General features: G+C 42.1%; 1 long non-coding RNA gene across 1 annotated transcript; it reads left to right on the forward strand.

The window, feature by feature from the left end:
• Positions 1–14,063: 14,063 nt before the first annotated feature.
• On the forward strand, positions 14,064–17,729 carry LOC125112255 (uncharacterized). Its single transcript, XR_007131059.1, has 3 exons — positions 14,064–14,310; positions 16,263–16,365; positions 17,030–17,729. It is a non-coding gene; the product is annotated as an uncharacterized LOC125112255 (long non-coding RNA).
• Positions 17,730–20,291: the final 2,562 nt, after the last annotated feature.

Below are 20,291 nucleotides of genomic sequence, written 5' to 3' on the forward strand. Positions count from 1 at the left end.
TCCAGTAACCAATTTAGTTACTGAAGGCTTCTAAAGGAATAGGGGAAACTTCAATGATTACAGCATGGACCTTTCCCAAGGGCCTCCAGTAGAAGTTCTGTGCAGTGCCAGCCATAAAGAAGAGGGGGATGGAAACTGGAACATGAAGGATGAGGACTAGAGAGGGATGACAAATGGATGTCAGTTCTAATCAATTAGTGGCTGCTGCTTGGCCACTGGGTTGGAAAGTTGGGAAAGTTGCATCTGGGGTCATAGGAAAGGGCACTGTTATTGATTATCAGTGTCTGCTATGGGTCCACAGAGGGATGTGGGTCCAGATACAGTCACCTACACTCACTGAGTGTTGCTGCTATTCCTCGAGCTCAAATTTGCTATGAGTCTTGGAGGCAAAAATATTATTTGGAAACAATTGATAACTTTTTCAAAGATAGATCTATATATTTGTCTGTCTATCTGTCTATCTCTAGGAAAATGTTCTGGAGAAGAGGGAATCTGAATTTGGCTTTGAAATTTGAATAGCGGTCCTAAGGCACAAGGGACAGAATTCCTGGCAGCAGGATCCAAGATGGCAAAGGCCCAGAGATGGGGCAGGTTATTATGCATTTGAAGACCTCTGGATTTGCTGAAGCAGCTGCAGAATATATGTAAGTCTTCTAGTGGGGGGAGGGTGGCAAAGGAGGGAACTAGAAACATAATCAGAGCCATGAAAGCGATAAAAATTTGTATTTTATTCTATAGGCAATGGAAATCTTCAGAGTAGAGGAGTATTGAGAACTATTATTAAAAGATTCTTTTGCAGCAGGGCAAAAGGTAGATTGTAAGAAAAAACACTGGAGGCAAAGACTTTCACTTGGCAGGCTACTTCAAAAGCCTGGGCAAGAGTTAATAAAAGCTCGACCAAGATCGGAGACAGGGGACAGAGTCCTAGAAGGAGCAGATGTTCAGGATTCCTTGTGGGAGGTGAAGCTGACAGGAAGCAGGTTCCACAGGAGCACCCATCTCTCATGGTCAAGGCCAGCATAGCCCCTCTCTGAGTCTCAGACTCACACTATGTTTAAGGAGCAGGAGGGTAGGGGCCTTGCTCAGGGGAGTGGGTCAAGAATCTTGTGCTCTGGGAAAACAGTACTGACCTCCAGTGTTCTTCAAGGGCCTTGACACTGACTTGACCCAGACCGACATTTTCCTTTCAGTCATGCTTGTACTTTTCCACTTAAATGAGAGACACAAGCCCTAGTTCCACAGGGATTCCAGGGAGCCCAGAAGGGTGAAATCATCTCCTGTCTTTGGATATAGCAGGCACATTATAGCTCTGTTTTCAATCCTAGAATGTAGGAGTTGGGAAGGACTTCATCCATCCCATCTGACTCCCCTGGGGCAAGAAAGAAAGGTATGCAAACAGATTATCAACAATACCAGGGAGCTTGTGACAGTGATGCAGATGCAGAACGTTTGATCTATGGGGGACGAAGACTTTGTCCTTTGTCTGTCCAACGGCTGCCTTGAATCCACAGCAGGAAACAAAGAAGCCTGGGTTTATTAGGGTGTATTTTGGAAGAGAAGCAAATCAGTGCTGCATTCATTGTCTCAGACCAATAAAATACTAAGTTGCTATAGAAATATACCTTGTCTTGAAAGGAATCCCTGAGTTAATACTTCTGTATTAAATTAAGCTAATTTTATATCAGGCTAATATGGAACTGTGCCAGTCTGGATAGGGAATGGCACAGTTTCATATTAGATCTGTATATTAGTACTTACTTAGCTGGATTAAAACAACCCATAGCCACACGCTCCACCACGTCGATGTTGCTAACATAGTTGTAATCTACTGCAATGTTTCTTCCCAGACACCATCCTCCTTATGAGTTTTTATTGTCATAGTCTTTTGGTGGCAGATCACTGTGTTGACTTAGATTAAGGATATTTTATTTATATGCAAATTCAAAATAAAACTCATTTTGCACCATGCTCAGATTACACTGATGCTCCAGAAGGAAATGTCTTCATTCCTACGAGACAGCTGGAGAAGGCCACCAGTACATGCAGTCAGTCCCTTTCTTGCCACATCCAGATGTTCTGCCTTTAAGAATGTTCTCGTGTCTGCAGCACACCAGCCTGACTTAGGAGTCAGAATGTGGAAGCGGTCAAAAGGGCTCCTTTCACGATCCCGCCATTCATTCACCACCCTTTCACAATGAGCAGGCGAAGAATTGTGAGCAGGATTGAGCAGACAGAGGCTTTCTCCCTTTCCTGCTCACAGATGTGACTATCCATCCAGGCTTTCCTTTCTAAGCCCTCCATGATCCATCGTGGGGTGGAGGTATTTGCAGCACAAGGACATTATTCTGAAATCTGTCAGTCTTCATGTTAAATGTATTTTTGCATGTTCACACCTGTGCTTATTTTTAGTAAATTTGTGTGGTCATAAGAGCATTCTGTGACAGGGAGATTACTCAAGGGGCCATTGCACTCACTTGGGATAAATGGAAACGGATAAGTTTGGGCTTAGCAATTTCTAGGATGAGGAAGTTCCTTGAGGAGCAGTAGCCAACTGTCCAGGTAGGTGAAGGGTCTGAGGGTGATTAGAATGGCCCAGGTAGCTGGGATCATCTTCCAGATTCACCTGGGACAGTCCTAGCCAAATTATAGCCTCTGGACCAACAGTATCAACATCCACTAGGACTGGGTTAGAGATGGAACCAGGCTTTTCCCAGCCTCATCACAGACCTACTGAATTAGTCTCCAGGCACCAGGCCCAGGAATCTGTTTTAACATGTTCTCCAGGTAGTTTCCACGCATGAAGTGTGAGAAGCATTGATCTAAGATGTGGCGCGTGCCATCCGCTCAAACCACAGTTAAAGCCAAGCTTGCCTGTTGACCTGGTGCTCTCATTCCTGCGGTAATCTCTTTACTTTTCAACCTTTGTATTCTGGAAACTTAACCGTAAATGGAGACTGAGTTTATGTCCTTCCTCAGTTCCTGACAGTCTGGGATATATTGACATTATTTGTTTTATATATGGGCTGGAGATGTGATACGGAATTAAACATAGTTAAGCTCCATTTTCAAAGGCCGCACCTACAAATGTGCTGCAAAAGACCAGTATTCAGCCAGTAATCTTTTTCATTTGAAAAACTATTTGAAAAATGTTTCCAAAGTCCATTTTCAGAGATCATTTCATTTTCTCTGCTGAGATTCTTAGAGGAATAAAGGGTAGAGCTGACTTTATTATTACCATTAACAAGTCAGGAATCTGAGGCCCAGTGGATTATGTTCTGAGGGTACCTTTCATCTAGAAGTCTTGCTATGCTTTATCATGTTTCAAAACCTTTCTGGTGAAACACGTGAAGGGGCAGTCAGAAGGAGGGTCTAGCTGTTGAACCAGGCTAGTCTGTCCTCTGGCACCACCTTCTGTGGGAATCTTCAACCCCAGAGGAAAGGGGAGGCCCGAATCTCACTCAGGCAACAGCTACAGAAGGGCTGCCTCCCTCCTCTGCTAGCACTCTACCGCCCCAGGCTCCAGGGCCATCATTCAGTGGGCAGATCACCCAGTACCCAGAGGAGGGCCAACAGCGTTTTGATTTTAATAACTCCTAAGCTGAAGATGGCCTAGTTAAACTGAGTCTGGGCAACCACTTAGCAGTTGGTTAATACTTAGACTATTTAGTCATTCGAAACAATGCAATTAAGGATGAATCATGGCTCAGTAACCTAAACAAAATCAAATTAACAAATGGGCGGCCCTCCCTTTGGTCTGGGAGGCTAATTCATAACCTCCCACCTCGACATTCCCTGAAAATGTCTTGCGCTGATTTCAGGGCCTCCAGACTCTAAATTCCTTCCTGGCACAGATCTGGATGCAGTCCTTGGGTGTACAGCCGAGTATTAAAAGGAAAGAGCATTTTGAAGAAGTTTATCGTGTAGGATCTCTGGACACTGACATGCCAGGGTAGTTTGTACAAGTGCAGATTTTAGGATCAAACAGACCACAACCTGAGTCCAAGCTCTACCCCTTATTAGCTGGGTGACCATGGGCAAGTTATTTAACCAGTTTCCTACCTAAAATATGGAAATAAGACCAGTACCTTATATATAGATATAGATATATCTGTATATACAATATATGTGTATCCAATAAGGATAATTATTAATAAATCTAGTTTTTGAATCAGGTTGATAATATCAGCATAACTCATTAACAGGTCTCTATATTACACCTTAAATTCTGATTTTTTTTTTCTGTAGACCTATGGTGATTAATATTTTTGGAACTCTGAAGATTTTCATAGGATAATGACACTTGGGGTGTGACAGAATTCTACCAGTTTTTGAGAAGTGGGTCCATGAAAGCATGGTGTCCTTCCCAAGGTTGTACCATTTGAGTCAATACTGTGAGTGGATCTATCGCTGTCCAGGGGTCTACCTCTCTTTGAGACAGAGAGAAGCCAGCTTCCCTCACCTGAAAAGTGAGATAGGTTCTCTACAACCATACTGCTTGGTAGAAATAACAGGAATCACATAAGTCATTTTAAATTTTCTAGTGGTCAAGTTTTAAAAAGTAAAAAGAAACACTAAATTAATTTTAATGCTATGGTCCACTTAACCCAATATATCCAAAACCTTATCATCTCAACATGGAATCAACATGAAAATTTATTACTGACGTATTACACATTTTGCACCACATCTTCAAAATGCAGAATGTGTCTTATTCTTACAGCACATCTCGATTTAGAGACTAAATTTTCATCAATCATATTTATATGTATTTAATCTAATAATACTTACTGGTGAAAAATTAGATTCTCATACCCAAGTTATTCCAAACATACTTAAAGGTTTTCTGAATCGAGTGTTGGTTTTTAAACTAAAACTTACTAGAATGAAATAAAATTCAAAATTCAGCTCATCAATCATACTACCATTTGACCATGTTCAAGTGCTTAATAGTCACATGTAACTAGTTAGTCATCCTATTGGGTAGCACAGCTCTAGTCTCCTCTAGCCCTAAAATTCTAAGTCTTGAGAAACCTTGCTACCATCTCCTACATAAAGATGACATAAAAATGATGACAAAGGGGGTAGGTGGCTTGCCTGAAGAGATGACCAATTTGTGGTTGAGAGATTGGGCGTAGGCTCAAATGCTCTTGCTTGGGTGAATTGGGCAATGGTTTAAACTCCTTGAACTCCAGTTTGCTCACACATAACACTTACTCAGAAAGTTATCAGAATGGTGCCACATGAAGGTGACTGTACAGTTCTGATTTCGGGAACAGCAAGTGCAGAATAAAATGTGGTGTAAAAACTTCTGAATGGGTAGCGCCAAATTTCTGCTTATCTCCATTTGACAAACATAATTCTTTCACAAAGAACTCATCTTTGATTGTCACAACACTGTAAGAGCCCATTAACCCTCTAGTCATGTCTTTGGGACCTTATTAGAGAAATTCCACTGATATTTTGCAGTTAGAAGTGGCTGCCACTTAGTGATATAATGAGGCAAGTTGCTCTTTTTTTTTTTTTCCTGCGGCATATGGAGGTTCCCAGGCTAGGGGTCTAATCCGAGCTGCTGCTGCTGGCCTACACCAGAGCCACAGCAACGCCAGATCCGAGCTGCATCTGTGACCTACACCACAGGTCACAGCAGCACCAGATCCTTAACCCACTGATCAGGGCCAGGGATCAAACGTGCAACCTCATGGTTCCTAGTTGGATTCATTAACCACTGCACCATGATGGGAACTCCAAGATGCTCTTTTTTGATATGAGGCTTCTGCACATGACTTTCCTTTTTTTCTGGAATGCCCTCTCTGGTTCCCTCCTTTCTACCTGGCAAATTCTTACTCATTTTTCAGAACCTGGTTCAAATGTTTCCTTGGGTCTCTTGCAAACAGAATTACTCAGTGCTTTCAGGCATTTGCTACTGTTTTACATTAAAAATCATGACAGCTAAGAGATTAGGTGGTGACAGTACTTCTTAGGTAAGTCCATAGGTAGGCTATTAGAGAATTAGACAATTTACTTCAAAGAAAAATGGCAGTTCTTGAGGGTGGGGGGGTAGTAGGACCAATGATGTTTAGTGCTTTATATGAATAAATGATGTTTGGTGCTTTACATGAGTTATTTTATCTAATCCTAAGAACAACACTATAAGAGAGATACTATGATTCTCATTCAGAAATGAAGAAACTTGGCTAAGAACATCTGACTTTAGAGCCCTGCTCTTAGCCACTGTGCAGCCCAGACCTACCATTTTGGAGAACATGCCAGATACTGCTGTTGCCTCCCTCAAATTTACCCTCCTTTCCCCCTCACTAGGAGAAGCCCAGATCTGTTCGAGGTATCAGTGTACCCCGTTAAAAACACTCCCTTCTCTAGACTCCCTTGCCACATGCATGAGGCTTCTGGAACAGAGGACTCTGATAGGGCTTTGCTCCTTGCCTCTTCTTCCTTTCTTAAGCCTGAAATTTTTGCAGTTGATGCCTGGAGGCACAGCAGCCATTATGTGACTATGAAGTCAAGAGCCATTACTCTAAGGATCACAGGACAGGAAGCTAGGAGGAGCTAATTTCTTTGAAACTTTGACCAGCTATACATCCCTGGGCTACTACATCCAGACTTCCCATTAGGTTATTCATATTAAATCTCTATTTGATTCAGCCACTGTAGTCAGATTTCAGCTAAAAGCAGCCAAATGTAATCCTCATTAATGGAGAGAATTTAGAGCCAGCCCAGAATTACAGCAAGCTATATTAGATTCCTTCCTCTTCACAAACTGCTGTTTTTCAGAATCTCTTCTAATTTGGCCTTTGGTACAGGACCTTATCCTTATCATTACAACTGATTGGACAAACTTCCTATCCCTCTTCTGCAAACTGATGTTGTTGCTGCCATGATATTTCCCAAGAAGGGATATTTTCTTGGCTGACTGGGATCATTCTTCCTGGTCTATCTGCAGGGTTTCCCACAAATAGCATAGAGATTCATCTGGTAAAACTGAAAATTATACGATCACAGTGACAAAGATCCCTGCCTCCCCTCAGGCCAAAAGTCAAGTGGTGCAGCAGCCTGGAGTCCAAAGCAATCAAAGAGGCAACCAAAAGTGATGTCCTAACTAAAAGTGCAATCCGCAGACCAAATTCCACCTTAAATCTACTTTTCTAAATAAAGTTTTACTGAAGCACAGACAGGCCCATTGGTTTATATGTTATCTTCAGAAGTCTTTGCACTACAGTGGCTGAGTTGAGTAGTTTCAACAGTGACAAAATAGCCTGTAAAGCCTAAAATATTTACTATCCCTAGACCGCCACAGAAAGTTTGTTGACTCCTCTCTGAGAGCAGCTAGCTATGGAAGAAAGACATATCAGAGCTCGAACAATAGTAAGAAGAAGAAACATCAACAGTTGCAGCCCCCTTTTATCCTGCCAAGCACAGTGCTAATTAGATCCTTGCCTCAGTTCTAAAAGGTGCATTTGAATTGTCCGTTTTGTGTGTAAGGATCCTGAGGCCTGTAGGAGGTTAAATACCTTCCCTGAGGTTACAACTCATAATTGTGAAGCCAGAATTCCAACCCAATTCTGACTGGATCTAAAGATCACAGTTTTAATCATTATTCTCACACTCCATTCCTCCTCTTCAGTTTAATTCGATTCCTATGGTGAACACTAAATGGAATGCAGAGAGTATTTTAAATTAAAAAATGACTATGTGAAAAAAAAATGATCATATGGAAGAAGAAAATATACTCAGTTCAGAAAAGTCTGGGAGTTCCCACCGTGTCTCAGTGGAAACGAGTCTGACTAGCATCCATGAGGACACAAGTTTGATGCCTGGCCTCACTCAGTGTGTTCAAGATCCGGTGTTGCCGCGAGCTGTGCTGTAGATCACAGACGCAGCTCAGATCTGGCATTGCTGTAGCGTGGGCTGGCAGCTGCAGCTCCGAATCAACCCCTAGCCTGGGAACCTCTATATGCCACGGGTCCAGCCCTAAAAAGGAAAAAGACAAAGAAAGAAAGAAAGAAAGAAAGAAAGAAAGAAAGAAAGAAAGAAAGAAAGAAAGAAAGAAAGGAAGGAAGGAAGGAAGGAAGGAAGGAAGGAAGGAAGGAAGGAAGGAAGGAAGGAAGGAAGGAAGGAAGGTCCAGAACATGGAGATCAGGATATATGCCCCTAGACAGGCAGCAGAAAAGGAGACCTGGGACCTGAAATGATGGAATGAAAGTGCCAGTGAGAATGGAGGGAAATTGTTTCTCTGCTCAAACTCGGCCATAGTCATGTCAATCTATGTAGACAGACTGCCTGGTCAGCCCTCCCTCCATCAGATGATGTAACACGTGACATGCCAACATTAGCCCTCTAGTGAATGAGGAACTATCACCGAAGCATGGTGCCAGTCTAGTGGGTGGCCTCTGAAGGTCTGGATCACAGGACCCTGCCCTCACTCCTCAGCCTACTCCTCTGCAAGTTATCAATGACTCCAATAGGTGTGAGCCATGACTTCATGCTGGAAAGCAAGAGAAGCGGATGACAGATGTTGAGACAGAGGACATGTGCTGAGGCCTGGGGATTTGCAGCATATGTTTAGCCTGGGAACATCATACCACAGGAGAACACATATGGAAAGAGTGGGGTGTGTCTGAAGACTTAATGTAAATCTGATGTGAGCCCAAGTTTGGAGGCGGCCACTGGAAAAGCTAATTTGGTCTTTGGTTTTACTTTAGTTGAAGTATGATATCCAGGGCATGGCAGGTGATCGTTCCATTTAACCTACCCCAGGCAGAACACACCAGGATCTGGGAAGATGGAAGTGAAAGATATGAAAGGTCTGGAGATCAACAGCTGTGCATCTATCCAAACATTTTGAGAGCCTACCACATGCAAGGCACAGGCCCTTTGTTGGATATGCAAATGATTTTACATTGAGCGTCATATACAGATATTAAATCAATGATTACGCATAGAATTAGGAAGCATGGGCTGTGCCAAGAGGGGAAAGGACAAAACAATGAGGCTGAGTATAACAGTCTCCTTAAGTGAGACCTTATCTCTGGGAAGGCCTGTGACAAAGAGACATGTAAACTTAGACCTAAGAGGTCAGGGGAAGGCAGCCTCTCAACTAGTGATAGAACAATCCAGGCACAAGGAATAGCAAGTACAAAAGCCTGGAGGTGAGGAGGAGGAAGATGCCTCAGAGGATTTAGGCCATTTTAGGCAGGTGGATTTCAATCTGAATTCAATGAAGAGTCATTGAAGGGTTTTAAGCTTGGGGCCAGATGGGATCATTCTGTATCTTTGCTTTTGCTGCGGAGGATTAGAGAAGGCACGAAATCACAAGGGGAAAGGCTATTGCAACCGTCCAGACCAAAGGAAATGGCAATAGAGTCATGGAAAAGTGGCTGGAAGCCCTGGGAATTGAACCTTGGAGAAACAAATCTTAGTAGGGAATGTAGAACTTGACTTCCTATCTCCAAATAGGGAGGATGTGGAAGAGGGACTGGAGTCCCTCAGCCCTGACAAAGAAAGAATAAGTAGCAATGGCAGAAAGCTATAGGGAGGAGGTTTCCACTCCACGCAGAGAACTTGCTAGCAGGCAGTCGCCTGGATGACGCTTTCCAGAGCTGACTGTTGAGCAAGGCTTCCAAGGTCTGTGGCCTTTTTTTTTTTTTTTTTTTAATTTTTTATTATCGTTGATTTACAGTGTTCTTTCAGTCCCCCTTGGCAACCACAAGTATGTTTTCCATGTCCATGAGTTTGTTTCTTTTCTGTAAATAGGTTCATTTGTGCCATAATTAGATTCCAGATATAAGTGATATCATATGGTATTTGTCTTTCTCTTTCTGACTTAGTATGAGAGTCTCTAGTTGCATTCATGTTGCTGCAAATGGCATTATTTTGTTCCTTCTTTATGGCTGAGTAGTATTCCAATGTGTATATGTACCACATCTTAATCCATTCATTTGTTGATGGACTTTTATGTTGTTTCCATGTTTTGGCTATTGTGGTGCCATGAACATAGTGGTACTTGTATCTTTTTCAATGAAAGTTTTTTTGCAGATATATGCCCAGAAGTGGGATTGCTAGATCATATGGTAATTCTATTTTTGGTTTTCTGAGGCACCTCCATACTGTTTTCCATAGTGGTTATATCAATTTACATTCCCACCAACAGTGTAGGAGAGTTCAAGGCAGCTATTTCTGATGGAACAGGAGTTCTGGTGTTGAGAGGATTATAATGCATGCAAAGACTGTTGTAAAATAGATGTGGATTTAAACCTTGACTCTCCCACATACTAGCTGAGTGATCTGGAGTCATTAACCTCTGTGATGTCTGTTTCCTCATTTGTAAAATGGGAAAAATGTTAGTGCCAACCACAAAAGTTGCAGGAAGGCCTAAATGAAATGTGTAAAGGACAATAAGCACTCCATAAATGGAAGCATAGGATCAGTTAGGAATAGCCCAGGGGGTTGCCATTACCCAATGAGCCAGGCCAGTGGTTCTCAAACGTCAGTGTGCATCAGTATCATCAGTAGCTGGAGGGCTCATTGCAACACAGATGTGGGGCCCTGCTCAAGGGAATCTGATTCAGTAAGTCTGAGGCCCTCTTGTTTTGTATTTCTAACAAACCCCTGGATGATGGTGATGCTGCTGGTCTAGGGACCACACTTTGAGAACCACCGAACTAGGTTGATATTCGAAGTCTCCCCACCCCCACCTCTCATTTTTTTCCACTCTGGCAGACAGGCTCAGGCTTAATTTGCACGTTGTTGATGAGACAAGCCCAGAGTGACCTCCTTCTTATGAAGTTTCCTTCTTGGGGCCAAAACTTGGTTCTGAAAGGCAGCCCCCTACCCCACTTCATGTGCATTAGAGAAGGAATGAGGGGGAACAGGAGACACAGGAAGTGAAAGCACATTCCAGGAGGGGAGAGGATCACACTAGCTCACACATCTTGAGGGGCCTTTGGTATAGACGCTCGGATTCAACAACTGTCTTCCGTTTATCCTCCAGGCCTGGCTTGACTCCTGGAGAAGCAATTAATCTTTGGTTCCATTTTTCAACCATTTTTCACCCAGTTTGGAGCCCCTCTGGAGGATTCTCCTTCTCACTCACTGGAAGCTCCTAAAAAGACAAATCCATTTTTTTTGGCTTGTGGCCATTGTTCTCAGGAGTTTTTACATCGCTTAAAAAAATGCTCCCACTTTATTGTTGATTCAAAGTGTTTTTGCAAGTTCTGACACTTTTCCTGGTACCATGTTAAAGACATGGACTGAATAGGAGATGATCTCAGTAGAAACAATATTTATGAACTATTATATTTTATAAACACCTGGCATTTATATAAACAAGGGAACTGGGATTTTTAACAAGGTAACCTCTCCAGTTTGGCATTCAAACAGAAAACATGCTTATTGTGTTTCTCCTCTGCATAGGGAATCTCAGTGAAAGCACTTGGCACCCAGACAATATTTTCATAAACAGTAGTTTTAGTCTCCGGGGAGTTCTAAATTAGACATAGCATATGTGATACTGCAATAGTTAATAATTCTCTCTGGTTTATTTTCATTAAGGAGTGATGAATGTCATCTTTACGATGATAAGTCCCTTTGAAGGACTTCAACGTGACAGTTGTGATGCTGACCCAGAAAGGTGGAGGGATAATGTGCCCAGAGCAGACCACTGATCCCAGGCTCCTAACCATGGCTGTGCCCTTCCCCCTCCTGCCCACCCCTTCCCCCACCTCCTACCCTGCCCCAATGACACCAGCCCCTCCTTTCATGTATGAGGAGACTGAGCTTCATGAGGATCAGCTGTTTCAGCCAAGGTCGCACAACTCCTAAGCAGCACAACTCAAATTCAACCAAAGTCTGCCTTAGTCTACCACATCTTCCACTCAGATTACAGTCAAAATATTTTGTAGAATTACAAGTTCCCATTTTCCTTGTTTTTATTTCTTGACCTTAAAAAAATAAAAGCCAATAATTAAAACAAATTATTGAGTATGTACAGTACTAGTTGGTGGAAAGACACACGTGTCAAGCTTCGGATCCTAATCTCAAATCTAACCATCACCACCTACCAACTGTATATAACTTGAGCAAGTTGTTTAGACTCCCCAGCTCCGTTTCCTCAATGGTGGAATGGCAGGGGCGGGGGGGTGTGGTAGGGGGTACTCAAAGAGAATTCCTTCCTGCAGGACCTTTTGAGACGGTGAAATGAGATGCGTGGAAGCTCATTTCCTTTGCTGTCCATTTGGTTTCTCCTTATTCCTTACCATCGTCTGCTATTCTCCTAAATGAAGGCTGAAGTTTCCATAAGTGGTTTTGCCCCATTCTTCAGGATTGGCCCCTTTTCCAAACTCCAAGGCTCCCAGGGGATATCCAATCCTGGAGCCGAGCACACTCACTGAGAGACATGAATTTTTTTCTCTAGGACCTGTGCATGGTGAGTTCATTTCAACATCTTCTTAATCCCATGTCACTAACAACAGCAGAATCAATAAAACCCACGTGTGATGGGAGACCACAAATCTCTTTACCTGTTTGAATCAGACAAGCACCTACCCCGTTGGCACTGTCATTAAACTTCTGGGAAAATACTTTCCACACCTGGAAATATGAACTGGAAAACTCATCATGAGAGATTTTCCCGATATTTCCCAGGCTTCACTACATTGTGATTCTCAGGAAATTTTGACCTTGCTTTGTTTTGTTCTGGACTAGATTCAAAAGCATCTCTTAAATGAAAAATCATTTTCAGAAGAACTAAAAAATGGGGCCATTCATTTTGATTGCCACTAGATCCTTTTCATTCTGCTCAGCCTCTTTATCCCTAGCATTGAAAAAATAATAATAATCAACGTTGACTTGACTAGAGGCCAAGTCGGTTGACTATAGGAAAAAAAGGTGTATGAAATAAGAGATTATAGTCATTGAGAGTCTAAAAAGAGTGTAGGAAATGGAAAAGAAAAAAACGATCTGGAAATTATACTTGTCTTTTTTTTTTTTTTTTTTTTGACAGAACTGAATACATTTTCCAGGCTCTTGAGTTTAATTAAAGTCAAAGGAATATCTCAAAGGCAAGTGAAAGAAACAGAGCAGGCAAGACATTGAGGTGGTTGGGATAAGAAACTGTGTAGAATATCATGGAAAGACAATACAAAAAGCAAGAAAAGGAAAGGAGATGGGAGAGGAGAGATAGGGGTGGGATAGGAGAGGCAGTGGGGAGAGGGGAGGCAGGGGTGGGAAGGGCAGAGAAGGGAGGGAAAACTGGATTTGCCACACCCAGCCAGAGACAGTGAGTTTGTTTTCTGTGTGCAATATTCAAAGCTCTCTTTAAGTCACTGGTCCTTTTCTTAATTTCGAAGCTTGATTATCTCTCTCATCAAAGGACACACACACACTCAATAAGCACGCGGCAGAGTCAAGATCAAACCATTTCTGATCCCAAAGCACATGTTGTTTCTAACCCCCCACTATCTTGTGGAGAAAAGGGTTAAAAATAGCTTTATTTTAAATATTCCACTGTAAGGGCAAATAGGTTCACTAGAGCAAAATCAGTACATATGTTGGTGCACTAATAATAACAGGGCTTGCATGGGTTGTGTTCCTACTTTGTGCCAGGTCTGGGCCACAGGCCTTGGAGGAGTTATTTCATCTTTACAGCTCCATGGAATAGGTACTCTGAGGCTCTACCAGGTTACGGATACATGCTCCAGGTCACAGAGTTAGAGAGGCACGCTGGGATTGGAAGCCAGCAGTGGGACTCCCCAGCCAGCCTCAGTCATTGTCCCATCCAGGAAGTTCTTACCAGGAAGTCATTTGAAGAACACAGTTTCTGACGGCAGTTTTGCTAAGAGATACTGATCTGTTAATTATTTTCCCTGGATCTTTGTTTTCTCTTTTTACATACTCTTGTCCTCAACCAAAATGTCATTGAAACCATGGTTTTCATGTGCTAGTTTCAGATTTTCTAAAATGCATGAAACTAAATGCACATTAAAACAAATGCAAAAATAAAATAAAATAAAAAATATTAATCTGTGTACCACCTACCATTAACTTTTATGCTCTCTCAGAGGTAAGAATATTTTCCACCATTGCTGCTCAGACGTATCGCTTTATGAAGGAGGTGGAAGGAGGTCAGATCATACTCAGCACTTCTGAGTGGGGAAGGAAGAGGGAGGACTAGGACCTGGACTCAAGGATTCTGCTCCAGACCTTTACTTGCACCACAAGCCTTCCTCCTCTGCCTCATCCATGCTCCCTAGTATGCCGAGGATGCAGCCCCAGCCAGAGGCTTCAGAAAGCTTTAAGGTACAGCTGATCCTGTCTTTATTTAAAATGTTGGTATCTGGGGAGTTCCCATCGTAGCTCAGAGGTTAACAAACCCAGCTAGCATCCATGAGGATGCGGTTGGTGCCTGGCCTTGCTCAGTGGGTTAAGGATCCCTCATTGCCGTGAGCTGTGGTGTACGTCACAGATGTGGCTCGGATCCCACGCTGCTGTGGCTATGGTGTAGGCTGGTGGCTACAGCTCCAACTGGACCCCTATTCTGGGAACCTCCATATGCCGCAGGATCAGCCCTAAAATGACAAAAATAAATAAATTTTGAAGGAAAAATAAAATGTTGGTATTTTGTTCATCATGGATATTGTCGCATTAATCTTGATTCTTCAACGAATATGGCATTAAAATGTTTTGATCACTGAGTAATGTTTTAATATATATTTGTTTTTATACCCATATCATCAAAAACATGATTTTTAATATTTTTAACAGAAAAAGGGGGCCACAAATATCACTATTACAACATAGATTTTATGAAGCTGATTACTTCCTACCTCAATCCAATCCACCCCCGCTTCTCCCTTAGGACCTGGGACCCCATGAGAGAATAAAACTGTACCAGTGAGCCCCGCAGTGGTTCAGAGCCACTTGGCCCTTCAACTTAAAACATGAATACATTTTAAAAGCTTTACCTTGGCACATACTGAGAAACTCCATAATATATATAATTTTAAATTTCCATTTACTTACTGATACGTATAACTTCTCTTGCAAATCTCCTTTGCTTTTCTCTCTGGGGCACTTTATCTTCCAACCTTTTATCCATGATAAAGTATCCATTTTAATCAAACTAAGTAGCCTAAGCATTTTTGGTTACTACTGTATTTTTTTTTTTTTAAGGGGAGAGGAGCATCCAGCAAACCAGATGTAACTGTCTCCAGTTTCATTTCTTAATGTACCAGTTGCAGGTTCCTTAAAGATCCTCGGGGGTAAATCACCAACAAGAATTAGCACATCACCAGTCCAGCTTCCTCTTCCTAGCAGGTCTGTTTCAAGTTAAAGTGCACGACAGACTCAAATTTCAAAGGCATATTGCCCCTAAATTAGCCAATCAGCTCCAAACACAGCTGGAAACAAGAGCAGGGGATAATGTTTTTCAATCAGTGAACAACCTTTGAAAGTTTAATTATAAATGGTAACCGTTTATTTCAAGCTAAATGAAATTTGCCACTTCTCTGTAAGCAATACACACTGGATGTCACCCCAGCCCAATCTCTATCTCTTACTGCCTCCAACAGGGGGAGTGAAAATTATGTAGATCCCCGTTCTCTAACTTCTTTTCTGTTACTCCATTATTCTTTGAAGGGAACGGAAAATGCTTGCTATACTGTTGTTCGAAGGAATCAATTTTCTGAGCAACTCTTTTACAAAGAAATCGGTCTGGGTTGACCTGATAGGGCAGATTAGAATCCGTATCCTTAGAACTGGCAATCCCGTTTATCCATCACTGAGGACTATTTTCCAGGTCAGGGGAAGGAAGGGGTGGTCAGTTTGAGTTCGGTCTCAGGTGTCAGGTCTGGAAAGAAAAAAAGTTGTTATCTGTTCCTGTCGAGGAGACCATGACCTCCATCTCAGGGCTTCATGCTCTGGAGATAACTGCAGTGAGTCCTTCACAAGACAAGCCTACGGCATCTTCTGCGTGGGCACCATGCAAACGTCCTCACCCGTGTGACCCCCATGGCCCCAACTTACATGTCACTCCTCCTCAGGAAGGAAGATACAGTGGGCAAGTTTGGACCTGCCTTCCCAGAGCATCACTGCTCTTTGGAATCTCCTTCTCCCCTGCTTCATACAAGTGCTCCTCCCCTTAGCCCCGGAGAGCGAGGGATGATGACTGGCCAGCCTGAGTCAAGAGCCACTCCTCAGGTGGACGTCTAATCAAGTGAGATTGAAAGTGTGGCATGTCCATTGATTTGCAGGATTCTCGTGTTCCTTGGAATCAAGCCTGGAAATGGAAATCTGGTGTAGTCTCATGTTGTGAGGCAATGCAGCCCAGCCTTTGAAAACAGAAAGACCTGCCATGTAAGTAGCTGAATGACCTCATGTAAACTGCTTAAATACTCTGAGCCTCCATAGTCCTATATGTAAATCAGAGACAATATCTTTCCTGCAAGGTTTTTAATAAGATAATTACTGATTACAGAGTTCCCGTCGTGGCTCAGTGGTTAACAAATCCTACCAGGAACCATGAGGTTGTGGGTTCGATCCCTGGCCTCGCTCAGTGGGTTAAGGATCCAGCATTGCTGTGAGCTGTGGTGTACGCCAGCAGCTACAGCTCTGATTGGACCCCTAGCCTGAGAACCTCCATATTCTGCAGGAGAGGCCCTAGAAAAGGCAAAAAAAAAAAGACACACACAAAAAAAGATAATTACTGATTACAAAGTTCTGGAAATACCATAGATACTAAAAACATAACAAACCTATGTAGGCACATACCAAATTATCAAGCCTCATCAGCCAGTGGTGATAAAATGGGGTCATATTTGTGTTTAACTCCCAAATGACCATGATCCTGACTCCAGGTGACAGAACCCCTGGAGGCCAGTTTTGTCCCTTCAAAACACTCGGAAATACTTTCCAAGTTTCCTTAATTACTGTCTCCCATGTGTTCACAAAATGGTCTGAGACTGTCTTCCTGGAGGCATCCTCTATCAGGTGGTTTTCCTGTTCTTTATTGTCACTGCAGTTGTGTTCCTGATTATTAAGTCACCAGAGTCCAAGCCAGAGATGCTGCCTTCTGTTCCCTCTGTGATTGCTCCCTTGGGGTGACCCGGTGGCACTGGGTCCTGGAGACAGCAAGGAAAAAGGACTCTCCTCAACTACCTGGGCCTCCAGTTCATTCCTTATTTCCCAAAACAGCTCGGCAAACTTCTCAGAATCAGCAGCATTCAGAAATGATCCCATCTTCATTAATCCATACCCTCCACAAAACACAGTCTGCCGAATGTGAGTTAACTGTTCCAACAATGAGACAGAAACCTTTTTGGAGCTGATGGCCACTTCTCTCCACATCCACTAACACTCCTACTCCATCCCCAAAATTTCAGAGACCTGAGAGCTCAGTTTCAGCCTGGTCACACATGGAATCTGAGTCAACTGTTCATTAATCAAAACAAACTAACCCCTGGCGTAGAGCCTGCCCACAGCCAGTGACCACATGCTTGAAGGATAAAGGACAGATAACATATGGATTTGCAGAGGTCAAGGGCCTCCAAGAAAGGATGTGAATATGATTTGTTGGAGAGTATTTACATTAGTTTCTTCTCCCTCTTTCTTACCCATGCCCTGTGATATTTAAGGTTTTCTAACAATAAGGAAAAATTATAGCAAGGTCAAGGTACAGCATTATTACAACTTATATCTCAGTTTGGATTTATAGGACATGTAGATATTGGGTCAATAAATAATTTGTGTGTATTGACTTATTATCAATATATAATATGTATTAGTATATTATATAGTAATATGTATAAAGAAGGTATATATATTTTATGTTTTATATAGATGTATTCCTTACTATAATTAAATATCAAACTTTAGACAAATTTAAATAATTAAGCCTCTTTTAATGAAGTGAGGTCCAAGGTAGGTGATTTGGAGAACCTATTTAACTTTTACAAATGAAACACTGATTACAAATAGTAACATATGAACATATCAAAACTCTTATATTGATTTTCCTAGAGTTTCAGAGCTAATATTATTTGCATGTACCCCAAATGTCATGCTATGGTTGAGAAAATCTGGGAGTTCCCATCTTGGTGCAGCAGAAACGAATCCAACTAGGAACCATGAGGTGGCAGCTTCCATCCCTGGCCTCGCTCAATGAGTTAAGGATCCGGTGTCACTGTGGCTGTGGTGTAGGCTGTCAGCTAGAGCTCCGATTAGACTCCTAGCCAGGGAACCTCCATATGCCACGGGTGCAGCCCTAAAAGCCCCACTAGAACTCACAGCCAATTGTTTTCATGCCATGAATGCTATGTGATCATACATGTAAAGGCTGGAAACTCAGGGATGCCAATGACCCATAAATGGCCCATTGCCTCAGAGCAAGATTTCAATAAAAAACCTGCATGAAATGAGGCTCACACTTTAAAAATAAAAGGAGTTTGAGAGGGTTCCCTGTGTGGCTCAGCAGTAACCAACCCGACTAATATCCAGGGCGCAGACACAGCTCGGATACCTCATTGCTGTGGCTGTGGTGTAGGCTGACAGCTGCAGCTCTGACTCAACCCCTAGCCTGAGTACCTCCATGTGCCATGGCTGTGGTCCTAAAAAGAAAAAAAAAAAGTTTAAAACAATCAAAAAGTGGTATGAGGTCCATGACCTCATGACAAGGTTAACTCCAGTAGGCAGGCCGACTAGGGATTCAAGGAAGATTCAACACGTTTTTCGCAGCCCACTTTCCAGTCACCAATGGCTGTTCTGTATAAATATTCCTGAAGATTCTCCTTTCCAATGATGAATCTCAGACAACAACATTTCACCAAACCAGTTTTTAATGGGTCATTACTATTTTTTGCATTTTCTCTTAATGTTACTGGTCTTTCATTTCCTTGGTTGGTTAAAATGGTATTTCTTCTCTATTTCTTGTATTTCATCTCTGTTGAGGATGGTATGACTCCTTCACCATTTCAAATTGATGAAATTGGACGTGTCTATTTCCTTAATTCCCTTAGTTTAAATGGGTTAGACTGAGTCATTACAGGCAGTTAGTCTCATCCAGACTGCCCTCCAGTATAAATGACTAAGGGAATAAGGATCTGAGAACTGAGTCAGGAGGCCTAACTAGGCCTTTTGAATGGGGGAGGGCGAAAATGCCTGGAAAGCATAGTGAGGAAAATACAGCAAGCCTGGGTGAAACCAGATGTCTTCACCAACCAGTTTACTTCAGGTAAATTACTTAGTAAAACAAAGCCAAATACAATTTTAGTTAAATTCTGTTTGATGAGAAATGGCTGTTGTTGCATTTGTTGTTGTTTTTATTTATCTTTTAATTTTTACTTTTTTTTTTAATTACAGCTGCACCTGAGGCATATGGAAGTTCCTGGGCACTAGGAGTCATCTCGGAGCTACAGCTGGTGGCCTGTACCACAGCCATGGCAATGCCAGATCCTTAACCCACTGAGCAGGGTCAGGGATCAAACTTTCATCCTCATGGATACTGTGTCCGGTTTTAACCCTCTGAGCCACAATGAGAACACCTACATTTGTTGTTGTTTTCAGATTTTTATTTGGAAATGATTGTAGATTCACGGGTAGTTACAAGAAATAATCCGAAGAGGTCCCTTCTACCCTTTGCCCAGTCTCCCCCAAGGGTAACATCTTACAAAATTATAGTGCAAGGTCACAACCAGGGTACTGACTTTGATATAGTCAAGATGTAGAACATGTACATCACTGCAAAGATCACTTCTGTTGCCCTTTTCTAGATACACCCAAGTTTTTGCTATCATCTATGCTTTAATCTCTGGCAACTGCTAATCCTTTATCCATTTCTCTAATTTTGTCATTTTATGAATTTTATATAAATGAAGTCACACAATATACCACCCGTTGAAATTGGCTTTTTTCATTTAGCATAATTCTCTGGAGATTCATTCAAATTGTAGTATATGTCAATAGTTCATTCCTGTTATTGCTGAATAGTATCCCTCAGTACAGAGATTCCACCATTTGTTTAATCCACTGGGACATCTGGGTCATGGTATTCCTTTAACTATTGTACAACTTGCTTGATACTAATAAGCCGTTTTGGGAATACTTACTGGAATCCAGGAGTTGTTCCAAACAATTTATACTTATTTTCTTACTTATTCTCATAATGAATTTTATTAACCAGTATAATGTGTGATTAAACTACAAAGGAACATTAAAGAGAAGATATTTTCTCCCATGGACTTAGATGAGTCTAAAGGGAAATATTGTGTAATTCAAAATTAATAAAA

Source organism: Phacochoerus africanus, chromosome 1 (assembly GCF_016906955.1).
Source record: "Phacochoerus africanus isolate WHEZ1 chromosome 1, ROS_Pafr_v1, whole genome shotgun sequence".
Taxonomy (NCBI): domain Eukaryota; kingdom Metazoa; phylum Chordata; class Mammalia; order Artiodactyla; family Suidae; genus Phacochoerus; species Phacochoerus africanus.